The sequence below is a fragment of the Opisthocomus hoazin genome, chromosome W (genome assembly GCF_030867145.1).
Source record: "Opisthocomus hoazin isolate bOpiHoa1 chromosome W, bOpiHoa1.hap1, whole genome shotgun sequence".
Classification (NCBI taxonomy): domain Eukaryota; kingdom Metazoa; phylum Chordata; class Aves; order Opisthocomiformes; family Opisthocomidae; genus Opisthocomus; species Opisthocomus hoazin.
Genome location: NC_134453.1, coordinates 49,373,271 through 49,391,154, shown reverse-complemented (window position 1 = coordinate 49,391,154; position 17,884 = coordinate 49,373,271). Strand labels below are relative to the sequence as shown.

General features: G+C 46.0%; 1 pseudogene; it reads left to right on the top strand.

The window, feature by feature from the left end:
- Nucleotides 1–1,307: 1,307 nt before the first annotated feature.
- LOC142365528 (ankyrin repeat family A protein 2-like) lies at nt 1,308–16,204 on the top strand (annotated as a pseudogene).
- The last annotated feature ends 1,680 nt before the right edge of the window (nt 16,205–17,884 follow it).

Sequence of the window (17,884 nt, the reverse complement as noted above, 5' to 3'; positions counted from 1 at the left end):
CACCTGCCCAGTTGCCCTTAAGCAACAGATACGGGGCTCTGAAATGTGAGGGCCAGGCAAATGAGGATGAGGGTGAAGGTCCATCCAGGGGGCTGCCTAAGACCAGTCAGTCAGCCCCACATATTATGACTGCCCCGGTTAAGAGGAAAAAAAGGAGGGTAATTGTCATAGGCGATTCCTTTCTGAGGGGAACAGAGGGCCCGATCTGCCGACCGGACCCATCCCACAGGGAAGTCTGCTGCCTCCCTGGGGCCCGGGTTAGGGATGTTGCTAGGAAGCTCCCTGGTCTGGTGCGGCCCTCTGATTAGTATCCGCTGTTGGTAATGCAGGTTGGCAGTGATGAGATCGCAGAGAGAAGTCCCAAGGCCATCAAAAGGGACTTCAGGGCACTGGGGCCATTGGTTGAAGGATCAGGGGCACAGGCAGTGCTTTCCTCAATCCCATCAGTGGCAGGGAAGAACACTGAAAGGGACAGGAAAACTCACCCGATTAACAGGTGGCTCAGAGACTGGTGCCATCGGTGGAATTTTGGTTTCTTTGATCATGAGGAGGTTTACACGGCACCGGGCCTGCTGGTGACAGATGGAGTCCAGCTGTCTCAAAGGGGGAAAAGAATTCTTGCCCACGAGCTGGCGGGGCTCATTGAGAGGGCTTTAAACTAGGTTTGAAGGGGGGAGGGGATATAACCCGGCTCACTAGAGATGAGCCCAGGCGTGGCATGCTGGGGTTGGGGGTGAAATCGATAGCCCAGCTCAAGTGCATCTACACCAATGCACGCAGTATGCACCTCAGCCTTTTCCTCGTCTTTGTTGACAGTATTCCCCCCCGCATCCAATAAGGGATGGAGATTCTCCTTGGCCCTCTTTTTGTTGTTAATGTATTTGCAAAAACTTTTTTTTATTGTCCCTTGCAACAGTGGCCAGCCTGAGTTCTAGCTGGACTTTTGTCTTTGTAAATGCCTATGGACCGTTATCAGTTATACCAAATTTGGGTATGGATGTAGCAGTCCTGGGACCAATAGGGAAGAAGCAATTAGGGACAGGTTATCTTTTTGAAGGGGACTGGAGCACAGAAAAGGAGGTACAAGGGTAGTGAAAAGGAAGGATAAGAAACAGGAAAAGGAATAATAAGCTATGCAAATAATGGGATTGGGACTGTGGAGGGGGTACCTGCTGGGCAGCCCTGCACTTGATCTCTCCAGCTTAAATGAGGACAGTAAATTAAACCTTTTGTTCTGATCATGCCACACAAGTCAAACCTGCTTCTACAATCAGGAGGACCAGGGGCAGGGGAAGGGGAGGGGGGCAATGGTGGTTGCAGGGTTCCTCCCCTGGTTAACAGAACACATGGCTGGAACATCCTGGTATCACCATGTCAGTGCCTGTTCCAAGCCTCATGGTATGTATCCATCACTTTCTAAGAATATTTACACATATATGCCTTAATTATGAGTCATGGATTGCAGGTATGTTTTGAGAATGGAAATTTACTCATTAAGAAATTGGTTGAAAAAATACTTTTTCGCCTTTCATGCCATGCCCTAAAAATAACTTGCAGACACGAGCGTGATATGATCTGAAGCGATTCATACATTGATGCAGTGATGAAAATAGACCTGCTTTAATGTCTGAGGTCTCTGAAACAGGTGCATGCATAATTCCTAGCTCCAGTTTGCAGAGGTAGTATGAAGTAGTGTCAACTGGCCCTTCTGCAACAGCTCAGTTGCAGGTTCACCTCTGCAGGGAGATGTGCTTTTTTAGTGGCCGAGTCTGTTGTCTGGGATGAATAATTTCATTACACCATTCTTTATTCATTGAAGACTTGTCTTGGTTGCAAAGCATGTCTAATTGTAAAGGTTGCTAATGGGTTTGATCAGTCTTATTAGAAGCAAATGTTAACAGACACATAATGGGCTCATTTATGCTAAAGGAGACAGCCAGCAATCCTGCATTGATCCTTATAGAGTCTTTTGCACAGAGTACACCAGGTAACAATATCCCTGGTTTTGCATCAATGTGTCAGCCAGAGCAGGATTATACACTAATAAATGAATAGAATTGCGACCTCAGTCCTGTTACCCTGTCCCTGTTGCTTGATGTCACCGAGAGTTCTGCAGGCAGATCAAGAGCAATCCTTGGTATTTCTGGTTACTATGCATGTTTAAGAGAAAGCCAATTTGCCAGTTTGTTTGGGGAAAAACTGATTTCCTGTGTAACTCCCAAATAGGATTCACTGCAAAGAAAAAATAAAAAAAAGGAGCCAAGTTTAGATGTTTTAATGGTGAAAAAAACCAATTAAACCTCAGTTTAAAAGCTCTAAGGTTCAACAGAAAGTGAAATATGACATACTGTAGAAGCAGATAGTGGGTCATGAAAAATAAATAAGCAAACAAAAACAGATTGTTCATTAGTTTGTTTTTAAGGGTCCTTTCTGCTGTTTAAACAGATAGATATAATAGAAAAATATCTAAAACCTAAATCTAGCATTGTCTTTAAGTGTATATAACTGCATATATTTGTGACTTCCAATTAGGAAGAAAATTCTTTTAAAATGCCTTGAAAAAGAAGTTCTTCTATCAGGCTATAAGTCTTCAAGGTGTGTCAAATGCCTTTTTTTTACACATACAAACCGTGAGGAGTTGTGAATGTTCAGGCCTTTGGTAAATGCCCTTCTGGTTTTAGCTGGCCATTTTCTACTGTACTGTTTATTGAGTACATGATAAATGACAGCAAGCTAGTGTGTGACTCGCAGACAATGATGACTATCATAGGATCTCCACTATGTTCTGCAGTTTTCTTGCCCCGGATTCCTTCCCAAACCAGTGCCTCAGCTGTCATACTACATGAAAACATGTGAAAAAGGAGCCAGAATTCTCAGGGGAACAAATAGATCAAGTTTCTGATTTTAAAATGAATAGGAATGCTATTATTGCTTGTTTTCAGATTGTACTGTGTTCTGATGAAAAGTTATCAAATTCTCCTCAAAAAACAAAAAGGGGGGGGGGAAAGTGCCCTTTGGGGGATCGTGTGTGTGATTTTTTTCATTGCCTTTCAGTAATTAAGCATTACTGACTAACCCCTTGCTTTGATACAAGTTTAAACCTATATCCCTTCAAATTTCACTCACAGAAAGTTCAGCTTGACAGATAAAATCTGTCTAGTAGCAGAACAGAAATTGTATATGTTACAATACCTCCCTTGTGACATGTGGAAACAAACTCCACAACTCAAGGAGAATTATAAAGCAGGCATTTTTATTGCAGTGCTGGGTGCAAGGGGGATCACTCCTCCTAACTTGCACACCGAGTCACAAAGCATGCACCTATTTATTACAAAGTTTATCTAAGTGGGCTGGATTATTACAGTTAGTTCTGGATTATTACAGGGAATAGGCGTGATTATTGTAATTATTTCTAGGAATTCATTATCATACTCTGCCCCTGTAGCACTTGCGCAGTGTTGTCTGGTGGTCGTCTGTGGGGGTCTTCTGGATGAAGGCTCGTAGTCCTCCTTGCTGTGTACTTTTACCTTTGGATCAAAAATTCCTGAGTTGTCTGTGTGACATGTGGAAACAAACTCCACAACTCACAGAGAGTTATAAAACGGCGCTGGGTGCAAGGGGGATCGCTCCTCTTAACTTGCACACCGAGTCATGAAGCATGCACCTATTTAGTACAGAGATTACCTAAGTAGGCTGTACTATTGTAATTATTTCTAGGAATTCATTATCATACTCCGCCCCTCTTTAGCGCTTGCACAGTGTTGTCTGGTGGTCGTCTGTGGGGGTCTTCTGGATGAAGGCTCGTAGTCTTCCTCCCTGTGTGCTTTCACCTTTGGCTCAAAAATTCCTGAGTTGTCTGTGTTGGCTGAGTCCCAAACCATAGAACCAGTTTCAGCTAGAGAGTTGCTTCTTACAGACAACAAAGTTCTGGTTATCAGTCCTTATCAGTACCCGTTTCTTTTAATTTGTCTCACAAGAAGTCCTTGTTAGCTACATTTGAGCTCGCAGCAGTCCTTGTTAGCAAGGTTACAAAGAACAGAACTAAACTAAATGTCAGTGGTTAACCCTTACCTCAACATAGCTGCAAAGCTATATAACAAAATTAAACGAAAGCTATAACAAAATAGAACTAAACGTCAATTTCCCACATCACTTGAGAGCAAAGTCACTATATCAGACTGTATGCTACCCCACTTGTGGAAGCATTATGACATTTACTTAAGGTTTAGAAAGTATCATAAAATGCTAGGATGATGGGTGTCTGTTGCAGTTTGGCCGAGGCCGGCAACAAAGGACCACGTGGTCGCTCTACCGCCCCTCCCCCAGCTGGGGTGGGGAGGAGAATGGAAAGAAAAAGGCAAAAACTCAAGGGTCAGGATAAGGGCAGTTTAACAGAACAGCAAACAAAGGGAACAGTAACAACAGCAATACAGATAAGGAGAATATACAAAACAAACAGCGAAATGCACACAGCAACTCTCACCATCCGATGCCCCGCACGCTCCCGAGCCACAATTCCCTTCCTGCCGCCCAGCTCCCCCCCAACCGGAACCCAGCATGACGGTACATGGTATCCAATACCCTGTTCTGTTTGGCCAGGTTGGGTCAGCCCGCCCAGCTGTGTCCCCTCCTGGCTTCTGGTGAAAAATAACCCTGTCCTGGCCGAACCCAGGACATTATCCACCCCTTATTCTATACCATCTACGTCATGCCCAGGTCCCCCATTGTCCAGTTGATCACCACCACTTCTCCTGTCTTTATGGAGCATCCCTCTAAAGTGTCCGTTGAGTTCATTTAATCCATGACTTCAGGCTCCATCTGTCGTAACGGTCTTCCAGGGAAGGAGAGTTGATGAGTGGTGATGGGCAGTCGTTTGCTGCATTCGGAGCTCACGGCTGATGTATCTGGTGCATCCCGTGCCCACAGTCTGCAGGAGATGTTGATCTTGATGAAGTTGCTGGGTGCCAGTTGTTGAAAACCAGGTCTGTGGAGTCCTGGCTGGACGAGAGGGGACATAGCTTGGTGCATTGAGCAACCCAGGTTCCGATCCGGAAGTGAGCCTTGGGAGCGGCTGACACGGAACCCTGCTGGGAAGGGAGAGCGACGAGCTCGGGACACTGGAGCAGGGGGAACGTCACTGTTTCCTGCCACACTGTCACTTCCTTCCTGCCACGTTGTTGTTTCCTGCCACAGTACTGTTTTCACTTTGAGATGCAGCTCTGCACCAATCACAACGAGTTGCAGTAGTTTTGCCTATATATGGGTTGGGGGTTTAACCATTCAGATGCTGTAACAGTTTTGCTATATAAACCTTGTTTTTGCTGACTAATAAAGGTGAACGATCATACTCATATTGGGGTCACATCGTTACAACGGATCCGTAACCCACGCCAACATTTGGTAGCAGAGGATGGACGGTTTCCCTGCAGGAGTCCCTTGGTCTGCGGTGAGCAGCTAGAGAGGAGGCGTGGGAACAACGGCTGGGGGGGTCCTGCCTGGGTGCGAACGCGCAGGGCAGACACGGACGGCCGACTCCCAGGAATTTTCGAGCCACACTGGGGCTGCCTGGCGCAGCTAAATTTTAACGTGGAGGCCGTGGTCACAAACATGGAGGTGGATGCTGCGGCAACGTTGCTCGTCGGTATTCTCTCTAAGAGAGGAATAGACGCAACGGCAAAGCAACTCATGAAGTTGATTAAACTGGGGCAATGATGGGGTCACTTTGCGGATACCCCGCTACTGTTTTCCGTCTCGGAATGGCAAGAGTTAGGAGAGATGATGTGGGAAAGGACAATAACAGGGGAGGAAAAGGAAGAAAAGGATATAAAAGCCGTCTGCGAGCTCTGGCGAACAGTATTACAGACCTTAAAAGCCATGGAAGCTGAACGAGAGGTGGCGTGTGCTGCAGCTCAGATGCTAGCTCCGGAGCCCGGGAAAGATCACGCGCCTAAGCCTGGGACATTATCACGGGTTTTCGGGCTACCTGCCATTAGAGGGATGACTGGGATCACCTGTAACACAATTGCCGAGATTCGAGCGAGTGCGGAGCGTGGTTCCGGTCTGGGCGCAGAGGAGGGGGGCCCACCAGAAGTTGCTGCCAGAGAGATCAACTCGAAATGCGAGCCAGATGCGGGAGTACAACTGCCCCCGGGGAGCGGGGAGGAGTCGGGCGCGGAAGTGCAACTGTCTTCCGGAAGAGGGGAGGAGCGGCTCGTACCACCCCCAGAGGGGGAGGGAGAAGGGGGGCGGCTTACAACATCGGCCCCTCCTGAGGCGCGGCCTGCAACATCGGCCCCTCCTCTCTATCCACCCCTGCCATCTTCCAGTGAAGCGTCTCCACTCCCGACGCCCTCTGATGGCGGCCAGAGCGAATTGCAAGGAAAAACAGCATGCGATCTTTTGCAGTCAGTTTTGCAGCATCTTCAAGACATGAGCTTGCAGTTCCAGCATATCTCAATCATTACCAGCCCCCCCCCCACCGGGAAAATGAGGCTTCCTCTCCGAGATGTTTAGCTGGGCCTCTGGCACAGATCACACCTACCCGCTGGAGCGGTGTTATAAGAGATGCCATCCTAGAGGGACAGTGGGACGTTGCCACATCTATGGGACATACACAAGCCTTAGCCTGTCCTGTGGTACAGGTTAATGGACAAAGCAAATGGGAACCACATGACTGGAAGATTTTGCAACAGGCCCGTAGCACCATAACACAATATGGGGTGAAGTCTGAGGCCACTCGACAAATTGTTACCTGGATTTACTCCGCTGACCTGATGTGTCCATATGACTGTCGAAGTTTAATGCGATTGTTACTCACCCCTACTCAGTTCTTGTTGTGGGGAGCAGCATGGGCACAACGGGCTATGGATGAGGCGATGCGCCATCGGGACCAGCAAGATCCTTATCATGGAGTAACAGTGGACATACTTACCGGACAAGGAGTTTATGCTAACCTGGAACGGCAATTGACCTTTCCCGCCCATGTGCTTCAATTGTCAGCACGCCTTGCCCTGGAAGCTTTCTTTGCACTGCCTGGTTCATCCGCTCCATCTTTCGGAACCGTAGTGCAAGGAGCCACTGAAACTTACAGCAACTTCATCGACCGGCTGTATAGTGCATTAATGAATCATCCAGATTTAAATGACGAAAGCAAGCAGCAAATGTTTCGTGTGCTAGCCTTTGACAACGCCAATAAGACTACAAAACAGCTTCTGGCAGGCCTGCCGAGAGGGGCAGGAGTTGAAGACATGCTGTGCAGGGTCGAGAGGGCTGGAGAACAAAAGCAACAGGCGATGGTCGCTGCTGCCGTGCAAGGCGCGGTCAGAGAAGTTGTCCAACCACTTGCAGCTGCAGTGCAACAAAACAGTCCTCTGCAGGTGCAATCCTCAGACCGTCGTATTTGCTATCGGTGTGGGGCAAAGGGGCACGTCAGACGTTGCTGCCGTGGCGCCGTCTGGTGTGAGAAATGTCAAAAGGATACCCATGCTACAAAAGTATGTTCGGGAAACGAGAGGAGGAGCGTGGACAGAGGCTGCGTGTGGAAACAAATGAATCCTCCGAGCAAAGCAAGAGTTTTTCACAACAGCCTCAAGCCGCAACCAGAGGCAGCTTGGGAATCGACTTGGCAACCACAATAGACGTTGTCCTTAACGACACGACCATACATGAGATCCCTAGCAATGCGGTCGGGCCAAGGATTAATTCCAACGGCAGAATGAAAGGACTTTTAGTGGGACGTTCTTCTGCCGGCGTTAAGGGACTGCTAATTGTTCCTAAGGTTATTGATGCAAACTATGCGGACCAGATTCATATTATGGTCCATACTCTTTGTCCTCCTTTGTTTGTTCCAAAAGGCAGTAAGATAGCGCAGATCCTAGTGACAGGCAGCTCAATCGACCATTCTTTAGCAAAGACTTCCCGTGAAGACCGAAGTCTTGGTTCCACAGACCCTGCAGTTTGTTTTACTACGAAGATGGACCATCGGCCTAATATGCGCGTTGTGTTGAGTCAGAGAAATGCATCAGTACAAATCTATGCCATGCTAGACACCGGAGCTGACATCACAATCGTAAGTACGGGTGTTTGGCCGGAGGAGTGGCCACTAAGTGTTCCCACAACGGCTATCGCAGGTGTGGGGGGACACTCTGCTCCCATGATGAGCCAATACCCTGTGCAAATAACCTTTCCTGAAGGGCAGGAGGTCAGTTTAAAGGTCTATGTCATGCAGCTGCCCGAAACTCTTTCAGCCCTAATTGGCCGCGACGTTTTGAGTCGAATTGGAGTTGTACTAACTACTACCCCTTTTTAGTTATGGGCACTGGCGGGCAGTCGCCCAACCCACCGCTAACCTGGCTTTCCAACGAACCCATGTGGGTTGACCAGTGGCCCATGACAGAAGAGCGACTGCAAATAACAAGGCAATTGGTAGCAGAACAACTCACTGCAGGCCACATCAAGCCTTCAGTCAGCCCATGGAATACCCCCATTTTCGTCATTCCGAAAAAGAGCGGCAAATGGCACCTCTTACACGACCTACGTAAGATTAATGAGCAGATGCAACCCATGGGAGCTGTACAACCTGGAATGCCATCACCTGCTATGCTTCCGTCGGGTTGGCACGTGATCGTTGTTGACCTAAAAGACTGCTTTTTCACTATATCTTTACATCCGCGGGACACTCAGCGGTTTGCCTTTTCGATACCGGTAACCAACAAAGCAGCACCTTCAGAGCGATATGAGTGGGTTGTCTTGCCACAAGGCATGAGAAACTCACCCACGCTGTGTCAACTTTATGTGGCTTGGGCCTTAGCTCCACTCAGGGAGCAATGGCCGAATACGATCATTTATCATTATATGGATGACATCCTCTGCTGTCAACAGGAATCGTTCAATGACGATTCCTTGACACAGCTGAGTACTGTTTTAGCCAGCAAGGGCCTTGTTATTGCCCTGGAAAAGGTTCAGCGATCTGCACCATGGATGTATTTGGGGTGGCGCATCTCTGACGCTAAGATCCAACCACAAAAGGTGGAGTTAGCGACAAATTTGCGCACGTTGACTGATATACAGACCTTGCTTGGGGATATCCAGTGGGTGCGCAACTGTGCTGGTATTTCCAATGCTGACATTGCACCATTGACATTACTACTACGTGGCTCGCATCCCAGCACAGCAGTCACCCTATCACAGACGCAGCAAGCAGCTTTGCAACACATCGTACAGAAGCTTCAAACAGCCTGGACTGCTAGGCGATTGCTAACCCTACCTGTTTCCTTGCTTATTTGTAACCCTGCCGGGTCGCCATATGCCCTTGTTTGTCAGTGGCAAAACAAGAAGGGGGAGACTCATTCCTGTACAGCATCGTTGAATAGTCCTGATTTTGCCACTGACAAGCCTATTAGGGGCGATGATCCATTTTACATACTAGAATGGGTGTTTTTAAGTGTGCAGCAGTACACAGACACGATCAGAAGCTGTGGGAGAGCTAATCAGAAAAGGTAGGATGAGGATAGTGGAAATATCAGGGGAAGAGCCGCAGGACATCAGTATACCGGTCAAAGCAGCAGATTAGGAATGGTGGTTGAGGCATGCTCTACCCATACAGGAAGCTCTGTTAGGCTATGGTGGGAGGATACATTCCCGACAGCCGAAAGGGAGATTGTGGCAGTTCTTGAAGCGTAATCTATGGCTTGAGAAGTCCAGAGTTCAGGAGAAGCCGCTGGCCGAAGGAATCACAGTGTATACAGATGCAGGCAGGAGGCTGCGTAAGGCAGTTTGTGTTTGGCAAGAAGGGGGCCAGTGGTGTCATCATATGATACAAGGACAGGATGGAGATTCGCTGCAAATTTTAGAGCTGACTGCCGTGGTCTGGGCTTTAACTAATTGGTTAAATGAGCCTTTAAATGTTGTAACTGACTCCCTTTACGTAGCCGGGATAGTGCCTCGAATACCGGATGCCTTGCTTAGGGAGGCAGTCAATCCTAGAATAGGCAAGCTGTTTATCCAGTTGCGGACCGTACTGTCTCAACGGGTCGTACCTTGTTGTGTCATTCATGTGCGTAGCCACCAATGGGATCTGGGACTAGGGCACGGCAATCAGATTGCTGACAACTTAGTCAGTCCCGCATGCCCTATGCCTCCAGTAGACAAGTTTCAGCAGACCAGACAGAGTCATGAGAATTTTCACCAAAATGCAAGAGGTCTGCGAAGGCAATTTGGACTGACAGAGAATGAGGCTCGTTATATTGTACAGCTTAAATGAAGCAAGTTTGGTGTATTTTTATGCATTACTTTACAAGAATGTTGTTACATGTGTTCAATTATAGGTTGCTCAAACATCTGGATATCTTTGAATATGGCTTGGTTGGCCAGAACTGCTCTTGGCTAGAAACTATGAAGATATATTTTGTATAAAACTTTTACATGACTGAAGCCATGGAATCTTCAACTTAGATATTGGGGCCCAGTTAATTATAGAAGAATGTACTACTAGCTACAGCCTTCTGTGCGTGCCAGACATTAAGGTGGAACATCAGCTTGACTCTAGCACAGAGGAAGGCCCAGCTCAGAGTGTCGCCATGGGAATGAAATTCATTTTGCCCAATAGATTTTATATGAATGTCTGCTTGTGATTTGTGAAATCTTTAAATGAGGAGGACAGTAAAAATATTCAAGACCAAGTTAACTCTTACCTTGAAGTGGCATCTGTCTTATTTAAAGGTTGAACTTTATGGTACATATTGTTATGTATGGACTGTCTCATCCTGTTAAGCTGTTATGTTTTTTAAAAAAAAGCCTCTGCCATATATGTGTGTTAATCAGTAATAGCTTTCTAAGATTTGTTCCCCTAGCATTTTTATTATCTGCTTAATGGATTATTAATGTAAAATTAATTTCCTCAAGATTATTTTTTATCACATTTTTAACTATTTTTAATTGAAAAAGCAGTGGCTCAAAAAGTCTTTAATTTCATAAGAGCTGATGCTGATTATGAAAACAAGCTTACTTCTTTTGGTAGTAAAATCTCTTATAAAGTCTTACAATGTGCTACACGTTGAATGTATGTGTCTTTACAGAACATTACTGAAAAAGCTATATTATCATTTCAACTTCAGTAGTTTTCTGGATCGTGTTTTATCTTTTCACTAGTACAATGTCAAAATAACATAGGACATGCAGTTGACTTTGTTTTATCAATATGGCTGTACAAAGCCTGTAGTCATTGTAGCGATTATCTCACCGATTCATTTCCACACTATTTGAAAGTGGATGTTGTTGCAGTTCTGTAAACTGACCCTTGCAGCTAATCTCCAGCCATTGCTGTGCAGCTTCATCAGAACTGATCCATGCTTTTTCATGGCTGAGCATATTGACAGAGAACAGAATTAGGACTTCTATTTCCCCTTAATAATTGTGGTTTTCAGTGCTCGTTGTAATATTTCAGACTGTTAGTAATGTATCTTCTCATGATGTTGAATTTGATCCATTTCCTATAACAAACACAGATCTATTGTGGATTTTGATGATTTCTCTGATTTGTATTGTTTGGCTGCAATTCAGCCATTGTAGTTTTCAAACTTTTTTGATTTGCAGGCCCTAAGTGCTTTCTAGTGGAGCTGAAGACCTCAATGGCAAATTTAGACCCATCAGCAATAGGGTTGTTTTTCTTAGGTAACATTTGTGAACCCTTTGGAAGTATTCCTGCGGATCCAGGGACCACAGGTTGAAAATCCCTGGTAGGCCTCTTAATTTGATAATGTCACCGAAATCAGGAGTAAAACTTCTTAATGCCAATGTAGCATTAAAAAGCAGGCATTCTTTATTACGGTGCTGGATGCACGGGGGATCACTCCTCCTAACGTGCATGCTGTATGTCGCCTTGCTCCAAGCTTATATCACCCTGTTACATGCATGCGCATTAAGTTTCCCAGAATGTTCATACCTATTTATTCTATTTCCTGGAACTAATTATCATATTTGCATAGTCATTACGCATGCGGCCTGGGTCTCTGTGGGGCTTCCATGGGGTCCTCGATGGTCTCTGGTGGTTCCTAGCGGTTGTTGAAGAGGTGTCTCTTAGTGTCCTTTCCATGAATTCTGAGTCTTTCCTTCCATATATGGTCATGAGTTGGCTCATTGAGTAGTTTGTGGATTTCTGAAGTTCCTTATCTTGGTGTCTGCTGGTTTATCTGCACTTCTTTAGGATGTGTTTGTTACATGTCCTTGGGTGTATTCTTGCCTGAGGCTTCTGATAGTCAGTCCTTTGTTTTCTGCTTAATCTTTGTGAAGTTCCTTGTCACTCTTACACATTACGTACCCCCCCCATACATTACATCATGTACCCCATTTTACAACAATAACATCAGCTGTAGCTATTTGATTGGCAAACAAAATGTAATTTTGTTTTCATCCTGTTGCCCTGTACTTCATTTAATTGGTTCTCCAAATTTGTGCTTGGGTTTATGATAATGAAGTTCTCTATAGTGTGAATTCAGTGTGCATGTAAATTAGCTTCCAGTCATTAATTACTAGTGCATACTGGTGTCAAATCAGGTTAGACAATAATGGAGTTTAATCCTTCAATATGTCTTTCCAGTATTTAATCAGCTGGCCTCTTAAAAAATATTTGGCTTGTCAGCTACTTCTCAAAACCAAAAGCTACTTGTGAGAATTAGAAGCCAAGATAACATATATATTCTGTAATAAAATACCATTAAATTCTAACAGAGAGCTAGAAAAGTTAGTACAAATAAATACAGCAGCACTGAGTGACTTCTTGAATTCTAAGTGGTGACCTGCTGTTGCATTTTCTGTAAGTTAGTGTGGAATATCTCTATTCCTGCTGGATAAATATTCATAAGGCAGTCACAGTTTTATCCAATGGGAGTAGAAAAAGTCTTGGTGAAGAAATTTAATGAAGGTTATGTCCACCCATGCAGTGGACTGGTTAGGGAGTAGGCAAAGGGATGCAGTTACCTGATTGCATGGCTGCCTAGGGCTGCATCACGTTCATTGCACTGGAGAGTGTTATTAAGGATATTACAGGCCAAGTGGAGCTGTTCTATCTGCTAAATCCATGCCAGGCGTGTTGAAAGTCTAGACAAAGGTTTACCTCATTTAGATACCAACTTGTCTCTGGGTGACATTACACCGTACTGAATGTGTGGGGTAGCAGCATTATTTTATGCCAGAAACAAATACAGCCCTTTCTTCAACTTACACAAAACAGCGTGAGAAAAGCACATCTCACAAAGCTTACTTAACACGGGTTTTAAAGATCTTGTGACACTGGTGCTTTCTAGTTTGACTTAGAATCTGTGACTTTCTCTGAAGGCTCTTACTAGTGATAAAATGCTGTCTGTTTTCTCTGTTCAATGTAGCTGAATGCAACATCCATACTTCTCCTTCCTCTGGTATCCAAGTAAGACATGTTTATACTCCATCAGCTACTAAGCATTTCTCACCAATAAAACAGTCAGCTACCCTAACTAACAAACAGAAGAGAAACAAAGTCTCTACAACACCTCTGCTTGTAAACTGTAAGTAAAAAAAAAACCACAGAAACCTAAAAAAAGCCACCAAACCCCTAAATTTTACTTTGGTCAGTTAGATTTCTTTTTTAAATTTTTTTTTCTTGGACAAAGGTATTTGCACCACCACTGGGATAGAATTTTGGTTGTAAAGTTGAGAATGACTTTATGTACTGGTACATCAGTCCATTCACAGTGGATATGTCAATGCATTTTACCAGCTCATACAGTACATCAGTGAAAGGGATTAGTAAATTGTACATTTTTCTTTAAACAGAAAATGCAATCAATCATGAGGATGAAGAAGGATTTACTCCTCTGATGTGGGCTACAGCTCATGGGCAGATAGCAGTAGTGGAATTTCTCCTCCATAAAGTAAGGGAAAGACCATGCTTCATTTTAAATGAGTTGATTTACTTTTTAGTTCATTTTGCCTTCCTAAGTTTATCAATGTTTCTATAAATTTAAAAGTTTTAAAGTTAAGTTCTGCATAAAATCTCACTTTTAAAAAGCATGATTAATTTTATTTTTTTATTATTATTTCAGGATGCAGATCCTCAGATTTTGGGGAAAGGGCGTGAAAGTGCCCTCTCGCTGGCTTGCGGTAAAGGATTGTTATGGGTTTGCGTGGCAAGGTTTTGGTAGTGGGGGGGCTATAAGGGTGGCTTCTGTGAGAAGCTGCCAGAAGCTTCCCCCACGTCTGATAAAGCCAGTGCTAGCTGGCCCTAAGATGGACCCGCTGCTGCCCAAGGCCAAGCCAATCAGTGATGGTGGTAGCGCCTCTGGGATAGCGCCTGTGGACCCGTGGAGAGAGGAACCCACGCCAGAGCAGGTTTGCTGGCAGGGCTTGTGACCCCATGGGGGACCCACGCTGGAGCAGCCTGTTCCTGAAAGACTGCACCCCGTGGGAAGGACTCACTTTGGGGAAGTTTGTGGAGAACTGTCTCCCGTGAGAGGGGCCTCACGCTGGAGCAGGGGCAGAGTGTGAGGAGTCCTCCCCCTGAGGAGGAAGGAGCGACAGAGACAACATGTGATGAACTGACCACAACCCCCATTCCCTGTCCCCCTGCGCAGCTCGGGGGGAGGAGGGAGAGAAATGGGAGTGAAGCTGAGCCCGGGAAGAAGGGAGGGGTGGGGGGAAGTTGTTTTAATATCTGGATTTATTTCTCACTATCCTACTCTGATTTGATTGGTGATGAATTAAACTCCCTTTTCTCTGCAAGTTCAGTCTGGTTTGTCCATGACAGTAATTGGTGAGTGATCTCTCCCTGTCCTTGTCTCAACCCTCGAGCCTTTCCATCATATTTCCTCTCCCCTGTCCAGTTGAGGAGGGGGAGTGATAGAGTGGTTTTGGTGGGCACCTGGCATTTATCCAGGCCAAACCAAAATAAGATACACAGATATTGTCAAAATGCTGCTTGTCTGTGGAGTTGATGTCAATGAGTATGACTGGGTAAGTCTCTAGCTTGAATTTACATCAGTGTGCTTTGGTCAGAAATTTGAATCAGGACACAGCACTGGCTTGGGTTTGAAAATTGTTCTGCTTCTGAACTAGCTGAGATTTTCAAAACTTGCATAGGATGCTCTTTGATAGCTTAAGATAAATTGGCCCTACTAGTTCTGACTTCTTGGTTAAAAAGAGAGTGAGAGTAGCACTGAGCCCTTATTAGAAGGATGAGCTTACAGTCTAAACAATAGACAAAAAAAGATGGAAGTTGTGAAGAACCAAAACTGAGAACCTGATTTTTATAAAATCTGTGAAGTCTCTTATACATAGAAGTATACTGGTGTGTTAAGGAATTACAATTGCAGGCTACTCAGTCATTAAGTGTCTAATGCTTTTCCCTGCTTTTGCAGAATGGAGGAACACCTCTACTATATGCAGTGCATGGGAACCACGTGAAACGCATAAAAATTCTTCTTGGTAAGCAGACTCCAAACTGAATTATCAGTAATGATGTACTATCAGTTCTTATTGTCAGAAATGTGAGTTTGTTCCTTTTCCTGTTTTACACAGAAAGTGGTGCTGATCCAACTATTGAAACAGATGCTGGTTATAATTCCATGGGTTTGTCTGTAGCCTTGGGCTATCGGAATGGTGAGTATTGCAAATCATAGAATCATAGAATATCTCAAGTTGGAAGGGCCCCTAAGGATCATTGAGTCCAACTCCCTGCTCCTCGCAGGACTACCTAACATGAAACCATATGACTAAGAACATCATCCAGGCACTCCTTGAACTCTGATAGGCTTTGTGCTGTGACCACTTCCCTGGGGAGCCTGTTCCAGTGACCGACCACCCTCTCAGTGAAGAACCTTTTCCTAATGCCCAGTCTGAACTTCCCCTGATGCAGCTTCATTCCCTTTCCTCGTGTCCTATCGCTGGTCACCAGCGAGAGATCAGCACCTCCCCCTCCGCTGCCCCCCTTGAGGAAGTGATAGACTGCAATGAGGTCACCCCTTAGCCTTCTCTTCTCCAAGCTGAACAAGCCAAGTGACCTCAGCTGCTCCTCCTAAGTCCTGCCCTCGAGGCCTTTCACCATCTTGGTCACCCTTCTCTGGACACACTCCAATAGTTTGATGTCCTTCTTATAGTGAGGTGCCCAAAACTGCACCCAGTGCTCAAGGTGGGGCCGCACCAGTGCAGTGCAGAGTGGGACAATCGCCTGCCCTGACCGGCTGGCAATGCTGTGCTTGTTGCACCCCAGGACACAGTTGGCCCCTTTGGCTGCCAGGGCACACTGAGGACTCCTGTTCAACTTGCCATCAACCCAGAGCTCGTTCTGCAGGGCTGCTCACCAGCTTCTCCTCCCCCAATTTGTATGTATACCCAGGATTGCCCTGTCCCAGGTGCAGAATCTGACACTTGCTCTTGTTAAATTTCATATGGTTGGTGATTGCCCAGCTGTCTAGTCTCTCCAGATCTCTCTGTAAGGCCTCTCTACCCTCGAGGGAGTCCACAGCTCCTCCTAGTTTAGTATCATCAGCAAACTTACTTAATGTACATTCAATTCCTGCATCCAGATAATTTATAATATATACCTGGCTTCTACAGGTATGTCAGCCAGAAAAGGAAGGTTAAAGAAAGTGTACCCCTCGATGAACAAGAATGGTGACCTAGTATCAACAGATGACGAGGAGGCTGAGGTACTGTCACCGTTTAAAGCAGGGCAGCAATAAACTGAGTGGCAGATGCTCTCTATTAACCTCCACCCTCCCACCAGAGGAAGGGAAAAGGAGGAAAAGGGAGAGAGACTTACAAATTGAATATCAAAACAGCTTTACTAATAACACTAATAATATTAATAAAATTAATAATAAGAGAAAAAAAACAAAATATACAAAACCGATACTGAGTTTCCCAGAGTTGGGTGCCGGGGCACTGGCGTCCTGCCAGCAGCTGCCAGGCAGCACCAGGAAGTTCTGGACTGGCCTCAACAGTAGGCAGGAACTGGACTCAGGAATGCACAGATTGGAATCTGGATCAGGATCGGAGGCAGAACAACCCCCCTCAGCTGGACATGGGAGAAAAAATAGGATGAAAGGCTCGTGGGTTGAGATAAGAATGGGGAGAGATCACTCACCAATTACTGTCACGGGCAGAACAAACTCGACTTGGGGAAATTAATTTAATTTATTGCCAATTAACAACAGAATAGGACAATGAGAAATAAGAACAAATCTTAAAACACCTTCCCCCCACCCCTCTTCTTCCCAGGCTCAGCTTCACTCCTGACTTCCCTACATCCTTCCCCCTGAGCGATGCAAGGGGGACAGGGAATGGGGGTTGCGGTCAGTTCCTAATGCTTTGTCTCTGCCGCTCCTTCTTCCTCACACTCTTCCCCTGCTCCAGCATGGGGTCCCACTCACAGGAGACAGTCCTTCAAGAACTACTCCAGCATGGGTCCTTCCCACGGGGTGCAGTCCTTCAGGAACAGGCTGCTCCAGCGTGTGAGCCCCTGCAGGGCCACAGGTCCTGCCAGCAAACCTGCTCCAGCATGGGCTCCTCTCCACAGGATCACAGGTCCTTGACAGGAGCCTGCTCCAGCGCGGGCCCTCCATGGGGTCACAGGTTCTTTCAGGGCACTTCCATCTGCTCCAGAGTGGGGTCCTCCACAGGCTGTGGGTGGATATCTGCTCCACCATGGACCTCCATGGTCTGCAGGGGGACAACCTGCCTCACCATGCTCTTCATCACGGGCTGCAGGGGAATCCCTGCTGTGGCACCTGGAGCACCTCCTCCCCCTCCTCATAGAATCATAGGTTGGAAAAGACCCCTAAGATCATCAAGTCCAACCATCCACCCAACACCACCATGCCTACTAAACCATATTCCAAAGTGCCACATATACACG